At 54.1% G+C, this 12,730-nt stretch overlaps 1 long non-coding RNA gene across 1 annotated transcript; it reads left to right on the plus strand.

Moving 5' to 3' along the window:
- Positions 1-9,508: 9,508 nt before the first annotated feature.
- Positions 9,509-12,144, plus strand: LOC121018730 (uncharacterized). Its single transcript, XR_005785306.1, has 3 exons — positions 9,509-9,780; positions 10,317-10,797; positions 11,138-12,144. It is a non-coding gene; the product is annotated as an uncharacterized LOC121018730 (long non-coding RNA).
- The last annotated feature ends 586 nt before the right edge of the window (positions 12,145-12,730 follow it).

Here is a 12,730-nt window from a genome sequence, read left to right on the forward strand (position 1 = left end):
TTCTAGAGTCGTCATAACAAAGTACCACAAACATCGTGGCTTAAACCACAGACACGGATTGTCCGATGGCTCTGGAGGCTGGAAGTCCGATCCACAAGGTCAGCTGGTTGGTTCCTTTTCTTTCTTTCTTTCTTTTTTTTTTTTTTTTTTAATGTTTATTTATTATTGAGAGACAGAGACAGACTGTGAGCAGGGGAGGGGCAGAGAGAGAGGGAGACACAGAATCCGAAGCAGGCTCCGGGCTCTGAGCTGTCAGGGACCCCGAGATCATGACCCGAATCGAAGTCGGACACTCAACCCACTGAGCCCCGCCAGCCGCCCCCTGGTTGGTTCCTTCTAAGGCCGTGAGGCAGGATGTGTTCCTGACTTGTACATGACTGTCTTCTCCCTGCCTTTTTGTCTCCCCTCTGTACAGGTCTGTGTCCAAATTTCCTCCTCTTCGTTAGGACACCAGTCATAAGGGATGATGCTCTCATTTTTGTAAATGTTTTTATTTACTTATTTATTTTTGAGAGAGGGAGCAGGGGGAGGGGCAGAGAGAGGGGGACAGTGGATCCAAAGTGAGTTACTCTGAGCCGACAGCAACGAGCCCAACGTGGGGTTCGAACTCACAGAGAGATCGAGACCTCAGCCAAAGCCTGACACTTAGGCCACGGAGCCATCCAGGCACCTCCCATTCCATGTGTTTCCTCCGTTCTCTCAAGGCCAGTCCCTCCTCCTCAGGATCATTTACCGGAGTCTGGATCTTTTCCCAAATTGTCCCCTTTGGAGAGACTCAAGCCAGAAGGGTAGAGGCATCTCAGCCGTGACCTGTGGCCCGTTACCAACTGCGACAATTGCAAAGTACAGAAGTGAACGGAGGCTGCGTGTCCCCCTTCACTAGAATACGGCCGTGCCAGGGTCCTTCCTTCCGCTCCTCCAAATCTCCTCTCCAACCTCCTCCGCCCTGCTGGCATCTGCTGAGGAGGGAATGTTTGGGTCCCTCCCCAGTTCCTGTGTTGAAGCCCTAACCCCCTACCGTGCTTGTGTCAGGAGGCGGGGCCTGGGGGGGGCGGGTGGGGGAGACAATTCGTTCATGAGCGAGGAGCCCTGGTGTAACAGGATCGATGCCCCTGTTGTTGTTGTTGTTTTAACGTTTATTTACTTTTGAGAGAGAGCACGCGGGGGACGGGCGGAGAGAGCGAGAGAGGGAGACCGCAGACTTGAAGCTGGCTCTGCCCTGAGAGAGCCCCATGCGGGGCTGGAACTCATGACCTGAGCTGAAGTCGGACGCCTAACCGACCGAACCCCCCGGGCGCGCCCCGGGATCGGTGCCCTGGTAAGAAAGAGACGCGAGAAAGATGATCTTGCTCGGCTCTCGGTCTGCAAATCGGGAAGTGCGCTCTCGCCAGGCGCGGGGCGGCAGGCGCCCCGACCTTCAGCCTGCAGGCGGCGTGCGTTGTTTCAGCCCCCAGTCCGGGGTTCTTTGCTGCCGCAGTCCCCACTGACTAATAAAGACAGTTTCCAGGGGCTCCCTCGCCCTGTGGCTCCGGTTGGCTTAGGCCAGTGCGATCACAGTCCAGAAATCAGGGGAGGAAGGAGAGCGAAGCCCGGGTATTTATCCTCCAGGCCCGTCCCTGCCGACCTGGGGTGGTAACTGCGCCCCATGTCGATGCCCCCGCCCCGGGAGCTGTAACATCTCTTTGTCGGTTTCCCTACATCCTCCCCACACCTTTGTAAACCGTCCTTGGGAACCCCTCTCCCGTTGCCCCCACGACTGTTCCCTCTGCGTTGGGACCCTGCGCGATGCCTCCAGAATTTTGCTAGCGCACAAAAGCACTCCCCACACCCACGCGGCTGTGACACCGAAGTCACTCAGCTTAGTGGCACGATGACCTGTCAGTCAGAATCAAGTTGGTTCTGAAGAAAATAATGAAAACGATGAAGAGAAAACAATGAAGTGATATTTCCCGCCGGCTTCACTTCGGGGACCCAGAGGAAAGCCACAGGCGGCGGGGCGCCCGCTTCCCGCCTATCTCTTCTCTCGAACGCCCTGGGGACGCTGTTGGCACTGGGGGCAGATTCAGAGGATCCATCCTCCCAGCCACCCTCCGGCATTATCTCCCGGGCATTATCTCCCGGGTGGGGTCGTCTCTGCTGGGAAGGACCCTGCTGGGAGGCAGAACGGGGAGCTGGGTGGAGAAGCACAGCAAGCCTCCAAGTTGCATCTGTCTCACCCAAATGCTAAGGGGACCCAGCTCTGTTCCCTCGTCTGGAAAAGGAAATAAATGACTTTTAGTTGGTAAGGGCCAAAGCAGAAACTGGCGAGCTGTCAACCATAAGTGGCACAAATTCAATCAACAAATATTTGCTGAGCTCCGCCCTGAGCTCAAAGACCTCCCACCTTGTCCCCACCACAGGGGATGGGGGGAAGCCCAGGGCAGGGGCCAGCAAGCCCAGTACCCCAAACAGCACGGAGCACGCAGTATGTGCTTGTTACCGGTCGAATTGTGTCCCCCAGAAGGGTGGGCGGAAAGCCTTCCGCCCAGGATCTCCGGATGTGCCCTTCTTTGGACATTAGGATCTTTGCAGATAAATTAGTTAAGATGAGGTCACCCTGGGGTAGGGTGGGGGCCCTGCCTCCGACGTGGCAGGTGACACCGACACAGGAGGGGACAGCACCATGTGATGACAGAGGCAGAGATCAGCTTCTAGCCCCTGACTGGGAGGGAATGATTTTCCATTGTTGAAAGGCACACAGCGTGTGGTTAACAGCACCCTTGGGAAACGGATACGGTGCTTCCGGTTTATTTATTGAATGGCTTGGACAAGCACGAGCTGGTGCTAGGCCCCTCACTGCGTGCACCAGCAGATTAGAGACACAGGCTGCCGTGGCCCAGGACCGGTGTTCCCGGTCAGATCACGGAACCCAGTGGCCATAAGGGGAGAGCACTGGGGGGTGAGTCAGGCAGGGTGTGATCTGGTTGAACGTGGGAAGCGGGTAGAGGCTATACAGGCACACCACAGGGGGCGACCTAGCACCAACATCCCTGCTTGTCATCTACTGTCCCCAAAACCCTCAGAGCCCAGAAAGCTGTCTTTCCAGAAGGAACTCAGGCTTGTCAACCAGACGCCTATACCTGAGTTGAGCCAACCCAGCTGCGGGTCTGGGCGCCTTGGGTCACAGGGCCAGGGGTTGAGCCCAACCAGAAATGGACTCCCGGGTGTCACCTTCCCCTCTGGCAGCCTGGGACTCAAATGCAAGGACCAGGGTGGGGGTGGGGGGTTGCAGACTAAGGGTCACTTCACAGCTCAGTTAATGCCCCTGAGATTCCCAGCCTTGTGGCCCACAGGCTGGAGATAAGACCACTTTCTCACGCCATCGAAAATAAAGCCTCTGTTCCCAACTTGGAATGTGTTACACGTAGTGACTCAGAGGGGACGCATAGCTCAGTGGTTAAGTGCTGAGGATGTCAGGCTCCCACACCCGCTGGCCGTGTGACCCTTGGCAAAGGACTTCACCTCTCTGAGGATTGAAACAGTACCTGGCCGGAGCACGGGTGGGGGTGGGGGTGGGGGTGCCTGGAAGGCTCAGTCAGTTAAGTGTCTGACTCTTGATTTCGGCTCAGGTCATGATCTCATAGTTCGTGGGTTCGAACCCCGCATCGGGCTCTGTGCTGACAGCATAGAGCCTGCTTGGGATTCTCTCTCCTCCCCCATGCTCCTCTCTCCCTGCCTCCACTCTCACAATAAATAAATAAACTTGAAATATATATATTTATATATACTATATATATATTTGTAAAAAATATATATGATATATATTATATGTATATTACATTTTATAAAATATTAAATAAATCAATAAAACCGTAGCGGGCCAATCAACCACATACTGTATGAAGTGTCCAGAAAAGGCAACTCCACAGAGACAGAAAGCAGACTGGCGGTTGTCTGGGGCTGGGGGTTGAGAGGCAATGGCTAGTGAGCGCTAATGGGAGCAGGCTTCCTTTTGGGGGGGATGAATACGTTCTAGAATGATAGTGGGGACGTGTGCACGACTCTACAGCCACTCTGGTTTACAAGCCACTGATCCGTAAGGCCACCGAATACAAGCCACCGAAGGGCATACGTCAAGTGATTTGTCTGCTTTACATTTTATAGTTTGAGAATTAGAGCTCAACCAAACTGTGATTAAAAGATCAACCATGCCCGGCCCAGCGACATGCGCAGTGACTGTTAGCTGTTACCACACACAGGGGAAAGGGTGCCATCCCGGGGGTGGGGGTGGGGGGGCTCCAGAGCAGGGACCCATGGATTTCCACTTTTGCATGAGGGTGTATTTGTGGTGGTTAAAAGGAAGAGGAAGAAAGGGGCGCCTGGGTGGCTCAGGGGGTTAAGCGTCTGACATCCGCTCAGCTCATGATCTCACAGATCATGAGTTCGAGCCCCACGTCGGGCTCCGCTGACAGCTCAGAGCCTGGAGCCTGTTTCAGATTCTGCGTCTCCCTCTCTCTCTGCCCCTCCCCTGCTCGTGCTCTTTCTCTCTCTCTCTCTCAAGAGTGAGTAAACATTAAATAACCCAGTGAAGAAATGGGCAGAAAACATGAATAGACACTTCTCTAAAGAAGACATCCGGATGGCCAACAGGAACATGAAAAGATGTTCAGCGTCGCTCCTTATCAGGGAAATACAAATCAAAACCACACTCAGGTATCACCTCACGCCAGTCAGAGTGGCCAAAATGAACAAATCAGGAGACTATAGATGCTGGAGAGGATGTGGAGAAATGGGAACCCTCTTGCACTGTTGGTGGGAATGCAAATTGGTGCAGCCGCTCTGGAAAGCAGTGTGGAGGTTCCTCAGAAAATTAAAAATAGACCTACCCTATGACCCAGCAATAGCACTGCTAGGAATTTATCCAAGGGACACAGGAGTACTGATGCATAGGGGCACTTGTACCCCAATGTTCATAGCAGCACTCTCAACAATAGCCAAATTATGGAAAGAGCCTAAATGTCCATCAACTGATGAATGGATAAAGAAATTGTGGTTTATATACACTATGGAATACTACGTGGCAATGAGAAAAAATGAAATATGGCCTTTTGTAGCAACGTGGATGGAACTGGAGAGTGTGATGCTAAGTGAAATAAGCCATACAGAGAAAGACAGATACCATATGGTTTCACTCTTAGGTGGATCCTGAGAAACTTAGCAGGAACCCATGGGGGAGGGGAAGGAAAAAAAAAAAAAAAAGAGGTTAGAGTGGGAGAGAGCCAAAGCATAAGAGACTGTTGAGAACTGAGAGCAAACTGAGGGTTGATGGGGGGTGGGAGGGAGGGGAGGGTGGGTGATGGGTATTGAGGAGGGCACCTTTTGGGATGAGCACTGGGTGTTGTATGGAAACCAATTTGACAATAAATTTCATATATAAATTAAAAAAAAGAAAAAAAAAGTGAGTAAACATTAATCCAGGTGCCCCTCCAATAAAAAAAAAAAAAAAGAATAAGAAAACATTAAAAAAATAAAAAAATAAAAGGAGGAGGAGGAGGAAGAAGAAGAGGAGGAGGAAAGAAAAAAGACAGCTTTGAGACCATCGGGGAAATTATAATTTGGATATTATGATATTCAGAAATGACTTAATTGTAGGGCTGGTAACAGCATGGTGTTTGTTCTACACTTAAATTTTTATTTAATTAATTAATTTAAAAAATTTTTAATGTTTATTTATTTTTGAGAGAGAGAGAGAGCGTGAGTGGGTTAGGGGCAGAGAGAGAGGGAGACGCAGAATCCGAAGCAGGCTCCAGGCTCTGGGCCGTTAGCACAGAGCCCGAGGCGGGGCTCGAACTCAAGAACCGCGAGATCATGACCTGACCCGAAGTCGGACGCTTAACTGACTGCGCCACCCAGGCGCCCCTCATTTTTAAGTATTCTTACCAGTCAGAGGAACACCCTGAAATGTTCAGGGATGGAATGAGAAGGCCCAGTTGAGCTACAGACCAAGGGAGGCTGGCAACACAAGTTGAAAACTGACTGCTGGGTGCTTGGGGCTTTGTTGTACTGGCCTGTCTGCTTTTGTGCATGTTGTTGAATTTCAATTCCATAACACGTTTTGAAGAAATTCCACCAATGCCCCCTTTTATTTATTTATTTTTTTTAAGTAGGCTCCCCACCGACGCGACGCGGGGCTTGAACTCAACGACCCTGAGATCAGAGTCGGAGGCTTAACTGACTGAGCCACCCAGGTACCCCTACCAACACCTCTTTTTGTGCCCTGGGGAAAAGCTTAGGGGTGGCCTGGCCCTGGTTTCCACCCCACAGAGCTCCCAGTCTGATGGCAGAGGCCACAGGTAACCTTAATGGTGGGAGCCGCTCAGAGCCCTCACGGGGAGGCTGGAAGAAGGTTTGAAATCGCCCTTTAGCTTACACTGAGTGTCTCATGACTGATGCAGAGCCCATGGATGGTGGGAGGTGGGGAGCTCCAGTCTTTCACCCTCCCCTCTGCAATCCCCATGCCCCTTTGTGTGTGGTCACCACAAGCGCCCCGTCCACAAATCCCACATGCAGCCCGGGGCCCCTCTAACCCCGTGGTTAATAACCACAACACATCCCGGACTCAGATACTCATCAGCAAGCTGTTTACCTACATAGAGGTCTGGCAAAATGTTCCAAAGTCACGGGGTGCGGGAACATTCTTGGCCAGGTAACGAAGATTCCTCCTCATTCTGGCATCCCCGGCCCCAGGAATGAGGGCCCGGCCCCGGCCCCATCCCCTCATGGAATGAGGTAGACGTACCCCCACCAACACTTTATCATACGCATAGAGGCTGGTGGGCAGTCGTCAGCTGCACCTACGTCTCACAGACATCATCCCAGGAGATGGAGGTCTGAAAACCCCTTCCTCCCTCCCTCCCTTCCTCCCTTCCTTCCTTCCTTCCTTCCTTCCTTCCTTCCTTCCTTCCCTCCACAAATATGTATAGAGCCCCTACTATCTTCCAGGAGACGTTCTAGACAGTGGGGACCCACGAGGGAGCAAAACGGACATGGTTCCTGCTCTCAGGGAACTGTCACCTTAACGGGAGGTGTTTCAGTCAGCTAATGCTGCGTAACAAGCTGTCCCCCAAATGTAATGGCGTTAAGTGCCGAATTTATTATTTGTCACGATTGCGTGGATCGACTGGGTGTTTCGCCGCTCCGTGTGATGTCTGAGGTCTCTCATGAGGCTGCGCTCAGCAGGGAACTTGGTTGGGACTGTCGGCCATCCTCTGTGTGGCCTCTCTCCCGCAGGACAGGCTGGGCTTCCTCAGGGCATGTTGGCTGGATGCCAAGAGGACGTGAATCAGTGTTTGCGGAAATGTGGCAGGTATTTGTGCAGGATCTTGTCTACAATTGGTACCCACGACAGGGTTAGAGTCACTGTCACTGGTCATTGCCTGCCTGCCAAAACAAACAGACAAAAAGGCTTCGGGTTCAGGATTTAAATCCCAGTTCCGCCACTTCCAGGCTGGGTGGCTTTGGGCAAGTGATTGCACCTCTCTGGGCCTCAGCTGCTAGGGATCACCTCACACAGTTGGAAGGACTAAGTAGGTTATGGTTGTAGAGCCATAATGAACATCGATAGAGTTCCTGCCCTGAGGGGACCTACAGCCATTACAGATATTTTTAGTCTCATTACTATTCAAGGTGCAAAATGAACATAAAAGTATGTCCTGGGGAGGGACCAGGAACAGAGGCTTATGGGGGTTCCTGGTGGCTCAGGAAGTGTCAGCCTGAACTTGGCCCCCAGCTTGCAAAGGAGTTGGCTGGGGAAGGGTGCCCCAGGGGTTTGGGAGCCAGTGACTCGATTACAAACTGTGTCTGTGTCACCTTCTGTGTGTGACCTTGGGTTTTTCTCTTTGGCTTTCTTTATTATTATTATTTATTATGATTATTATTATTACCACTATTTTAATGTGTATTTATTCTTGAGAGAGAGGGAGAGGCAGAGCATGAGCGGGGAGGGGGGTAGGGGGAGAGAGAGAGGGAGACACAGAATCCCAAGCAGGCTCCAGGCTCCGAGCTGTCAGCACAGAGCCCGACGCGGGGCTCGAACCCACAAACCATGAGATCGTGACCTGAGCCGACGTCAGACGTTCAACCGACTGAGCCACCCGGGCGCCCCTGTCTTTGGCTTTCTGAGCCTTGGGGTCTGAGGTCACAGCAAGACACAGGGGATGCTGGGACCTGGGCCTAGGGGCAGTGTGGGAGGAACATAAACGGAGGCTCCTGGGACAGGCCAGGCTCAGGCATGTGTGAGAGGCAGACCATCCCATCACGGAACATTTCCACTCCCTCGGAAAGAGGCCGGTACCCGTCAGGAATCACTATTTCTCTCTCCCCAACCCCCCGGCAACGAATCTGCTTGTGGATTTGCCTACTCTGGAAATTTCGTAGAACTAATCACACAAGGGGCCCCCGGGTGCCTCAGGGTTCGAGGCTCGTGGGCTCGAGCCCCGCATCGGGCTCTGTGCTGACAGTGTGGAGCCTGCTTGGGATCCTCTCTCTCTCCCTCTCTCTGCACCTGCCCTGCTCACTCGCTCGCTCTCTCTCAAAAGAAACATTAAAAAAAAAAGTGTTCTCTCTCTAAAAACAAAACAAAAAAAATAGACTAAAATAGAGTGTACACATAACTTTTTTTAAAAATTTTGTTTTTAATGTTTATTTATGTTAGAGAGAGAGAGAGAGAGTGCAAGTGGGGGAAGAGGCGGGGGGAAGCAGGGGAGAGGACCCGAAGCAGGCTCTTCCCTGACAGCTCAGAGCCTGGAGCCTGCTTCGGATTCTCTGTCTCCCTCTCTCTCCGCCCCTCCCCTGCTCACGCTCTCTCTCTCCTTCAAGATAAATAAACATCCCCCCCAAAAAAATTTTTTTTAAGTTTGAATTTTTTTGGTTAAGTTGGTTCTCAGTCGAAACAAAACAAAACAAAACAAATACACTTTTGAACATGTATCACAATCGAATACGTTTTGTCAAACCAAAACTCGAAATTCCTCCTGCCCGGATTATTTTCGTAGGTTTTCCTATCGTCTGTCTCTTGGGGTTATTTACATGTATTGTGTCTGTACGCGGGGTATCAAGAACAATGTTCTCTGCAAGTCTGTGTTCTAAGATACGATGTTGGTTGCTTGACATTGGCCATGGGGTGGGGGAGGGGGGTGGTGTTTATACCATCAAAATTTTTACCATTCACACCACATGCTACCAACCAGGGATTATTTTTGCCCCAGGGAGCCGTCTGTTAAGCATTTCCCAGCCCACCCCTGGTGGAAACAGGAGACCTGAGGGGGTAGAAGGGGTAGAACGTAGACCAGCCGTCCTCAATTTGCGAGTATTGTCCGGGGTGGGGGGGAGGGGGGGGACATTCTGGGCATCCCTGCGGCAGGTTTAGTTGTCACAAGGGTTGTCCGATGTGGCCACGGCATTTAGTGACTAAGGATAAATGCTGATAACTGTTACATAGAGATGTGTCCCACATCCCCGTGACTTTTAAACATCCTGTCGGAGATGCACATAGGTGAAAAATCCGTTTCTATGTTTCGGAGCCCAGAAGCTGCTTTGCATATCTTACGAGCCTCCTCTTTGCTTGTTCCTTTTCTTCCAGTGTTGGGGGAGCCGGGTCATATGTCCTGTGGACCGTCCCACGTTCTGGACTTGGCCCAATGCACCCTCGCGGTGTCCATTCACTGGCGACTTTATCCTCCTGTTTTTCTGAAAACCGGCGATCACACCGAGAGGCTTGATCCGATTCAGATTTTTTTAAAGGTTTGTTTTATTTATTTTGAGAGAGAGAAAGCATGAAGCAGGGAGGGGCAGAGAGGTGGGGGGGGGGGGAGGGAGAGAATCCCAAGCAGCCTCCCCCCTGTCAGTGACGAACCTGGCTCGAACGTGCAAACCTCGAGATCAGGGGCTGAAGCCCAAGTTGGTCGCTCAACCGACTGAGCCACCCAGGCGCCCCCGGATGGTTTTCGTTTTTTGCAGGGAAGGGGCGGAGGGTGAGATCCATGGATGGTGGGGCCGCCCGTCCACTCACTCAGGAGCCGGGAGGAGCTGTTGCCTTTCAGTGTTAGGACTGGTGGGGGCTCCTCCCTCCCCTGGAAAATTCCTCCTCGATCTTGCACTTGATTTTGGCGGCCGCAGACAAGCGTAGCCTGGCCCTGTGATGTACGGTTAGGGGATTTTCATTTCCGAAGAGAATCTTTCTTTGAAAGCAGGGAGAGTGAGAAGAGTCGGTGCTCGCCAGGGTGTATCCGAGATTCTGGCCAGCCCGGTTGCGAAACCTAGCTCCTCTCACTTCCTAGCTGTGTGACCTTGAGCGAGTTACTTCACGTCTCGGGGCCTTGGAATCTCCGCCTGCACCACAGGGCCGCTGAGCGCACCGACCTCACCCGGTGGCGAAGATAGAAGGAGGTTAGCAGACCACGTAAATGCTGCGGTTGGGGCCCAAATAAAGAAACCCAGGAGGACCCTGGCAGGGCTGAGTCCGGACGAGCCAGGCCGGGCTGGACTCAGCCGGCCTCCTCCCGAGGGGCCTCCCGGGCCAGCGTCCCAGCAGTCACGTGGGGTGGGAGGTGGGGCGCCGGGCACACCTGGCTCCCTAAACCCCGCCACCCCCCCCCCTACGGCTCGGGGAGGCCAGGTAGAGCCTGGGCGGGGTTTTCCGGACCCGGGTGCTGGAAGGTTCAGACTTCTGAGTGAAGGGTCGATCTCCGACGAGGGAGCACCCGATCTGCTCGCGGAGCAGCCCCGTCGTCGGCCCCCGGATTCCTGCGGCGGAACCAGGTGAGAGATGGCGAGGTGGGGCGGGGGTGTAGGGGGAGAGGCTCTCCCCGACCCGCTGCGCGCTGGCGAGAGCGCGCGCACGGGGCCGAGTGCTGGGACGCACTTGAACTCAGGGATCCCCTCTGGGATGCCCGCCCCCGCCCCGGGGTCTCCGCCAGCAGAGGGTCCACCCCTCGCCGCCCAGGAGCCCACCTCCTCTGCACCCAGCACCCCAGTCGTCTCATCTCCCCGTGAGCCCCAGCCGCCGCCCCGCTCCGCTCCGCTCCCCTCCCCTTCCTTCCCTGCCGATGGACCACCTGAGCCCGCACCTCCCTCATCACCACCACTCTCTCCTCTCCAGCCCCAGGCCACCAGCTCCCTCCCTCCCGTCACCAGTTTCCTGGAGCTTACCTAAGAATCACCGTGCGGGGCAGGGCCTGCTGTGCGAGAGTTTCCTGTTCGCCTCTCCCCGCCACCCCCCACCTCCACCTCCTGCGACCTCGGGGTCGCAGGACCCACCCACAGGACCCAGGGGTCCTCAGGGTCCCCGAGGCTGCTGCCACCCGCACCTCCAGGCCCACCGTGGCCCCAGGGATCCCTGGCCCCCGAGCCACTCCCCCCCCCTCCATTCCAGTCCTGGGAATCAAGTCGAGGACTTCCAGGTGGTGGCCTCACATTTGTGCCCCAAGCTCTTCCCCAAAGGCGTGCTTACAGTGCGAATTTCGGGGGTGGGGTGGGGGTGGGGGGAGACGGGGTTATTTCTTGGTGGCGAAGCCTGGCTGGGTGGAGGTGGAAAGCCCTGGGAGGGCGGTGAGCTGGGGAGGTGCAAGGCCAGCTCTGGGTGTGGGGACAGATGGGGGGAGGCTTGGCACCAGGGGCCAGGCTCCAGAGGGGAGAGGACGCAGTGGGCCAGGCTTAGTCTGGGGTGAGAGAGCCAGAGAGAGCGCTTAAAAGGCCTTCTGGACAGATAGCAGTGGCCCCATTTTCCCGAGGGACCCGCAGGCTGGGCTCCTCCTTCGAAGTTGGGGCTCCTTCTGTTCTCCAATCCTCCTGCCGCCAAACGGACGCAGGAAGGACTCTTGACCTTTCCTCTTGCCCCTCCCTCCTTGGATGATGGCCTGAAGGGCCTGATGCCGGTACAGGGACTGAGGACAGACACAGGGACTGAGGACAGACCCAGAGATGGACTTTCCGATCCCCCTGGGATCCCACTTTCCAGAAGCTGGCTGCTGGCATTCCCCAAACTCTCCCCACAGATGTCAGAGGGGCCAGCTGCTCTCCCTGTCTCCCTGTGCCCAGCTCCCCGTCCCAGCCCTGGCCCTGGCTTGTCCCCCAGGCCCTTCTCTGGCTAGTTTCTTTCTGAGCCTCTTTTTTTTTTTTTTTTTTTTTTTTTTTTTTTTTTTTTTTTTTTTTTGAGAGAGCCAGAGTGGCAGAGAGGGGCAGAGGGAGGGAGAGAGAACCTTAAGCAGGCTCCAGCACGGAGCGGGAGACGGCAGCCACCATTCTAGAACATTCTGCCTGCCTTTTCACCCAAACAAAGCTGGCCTTATTGTCTTTCTGTCTGAGGGAAACAAATTTCGAGGGCACATTCAGGGCCAGCCCAGAGACGAAGAGGTGTGATCCTCACGGTCATTCTCCCAGTATCCTTGACAGGTGGAGGCCCCCGTTCCTTCTACATACATTTCCCGAGCACCTACTGTGTGTCCAGCCCTGTTTCCGAGGGCTGCGGGACAGAGGTCAGAGCTGGACTGAGTGCTGCAGATCCTTTTCTCTCTCTCCTGTCTCTCCCTCTCTCCGTGGCTCCTGTGGTTTTCTATTGCTGTCTGTCTCTTTCTCCCTGCCTCCGTCTTTCTCTCTGTGTCTCCGTGTCTCCTTGTCTGTCTGTCCTCCTGCTCTCTCTGGCTCTGTCCCTGTCTTTTTCTTTTCCGGTCTCTTTCTACATCTGTCTCTTCCC

This window comes from Herpailurus yagouaroundi, unplaced genomic scaffold (genome assembly GCF_014898765.1).
Source record: "Herpailurus yagouaroundi ecotype Mexico unplaced genomic scaffold, PumYag 220, whole genome shotgun sequence".
NCBI lineage: Eukaryota > Metazoa > Chordata > Mammalia > Carnivora > Felidae > Herpailurus > Herpailurus yagouaroundi.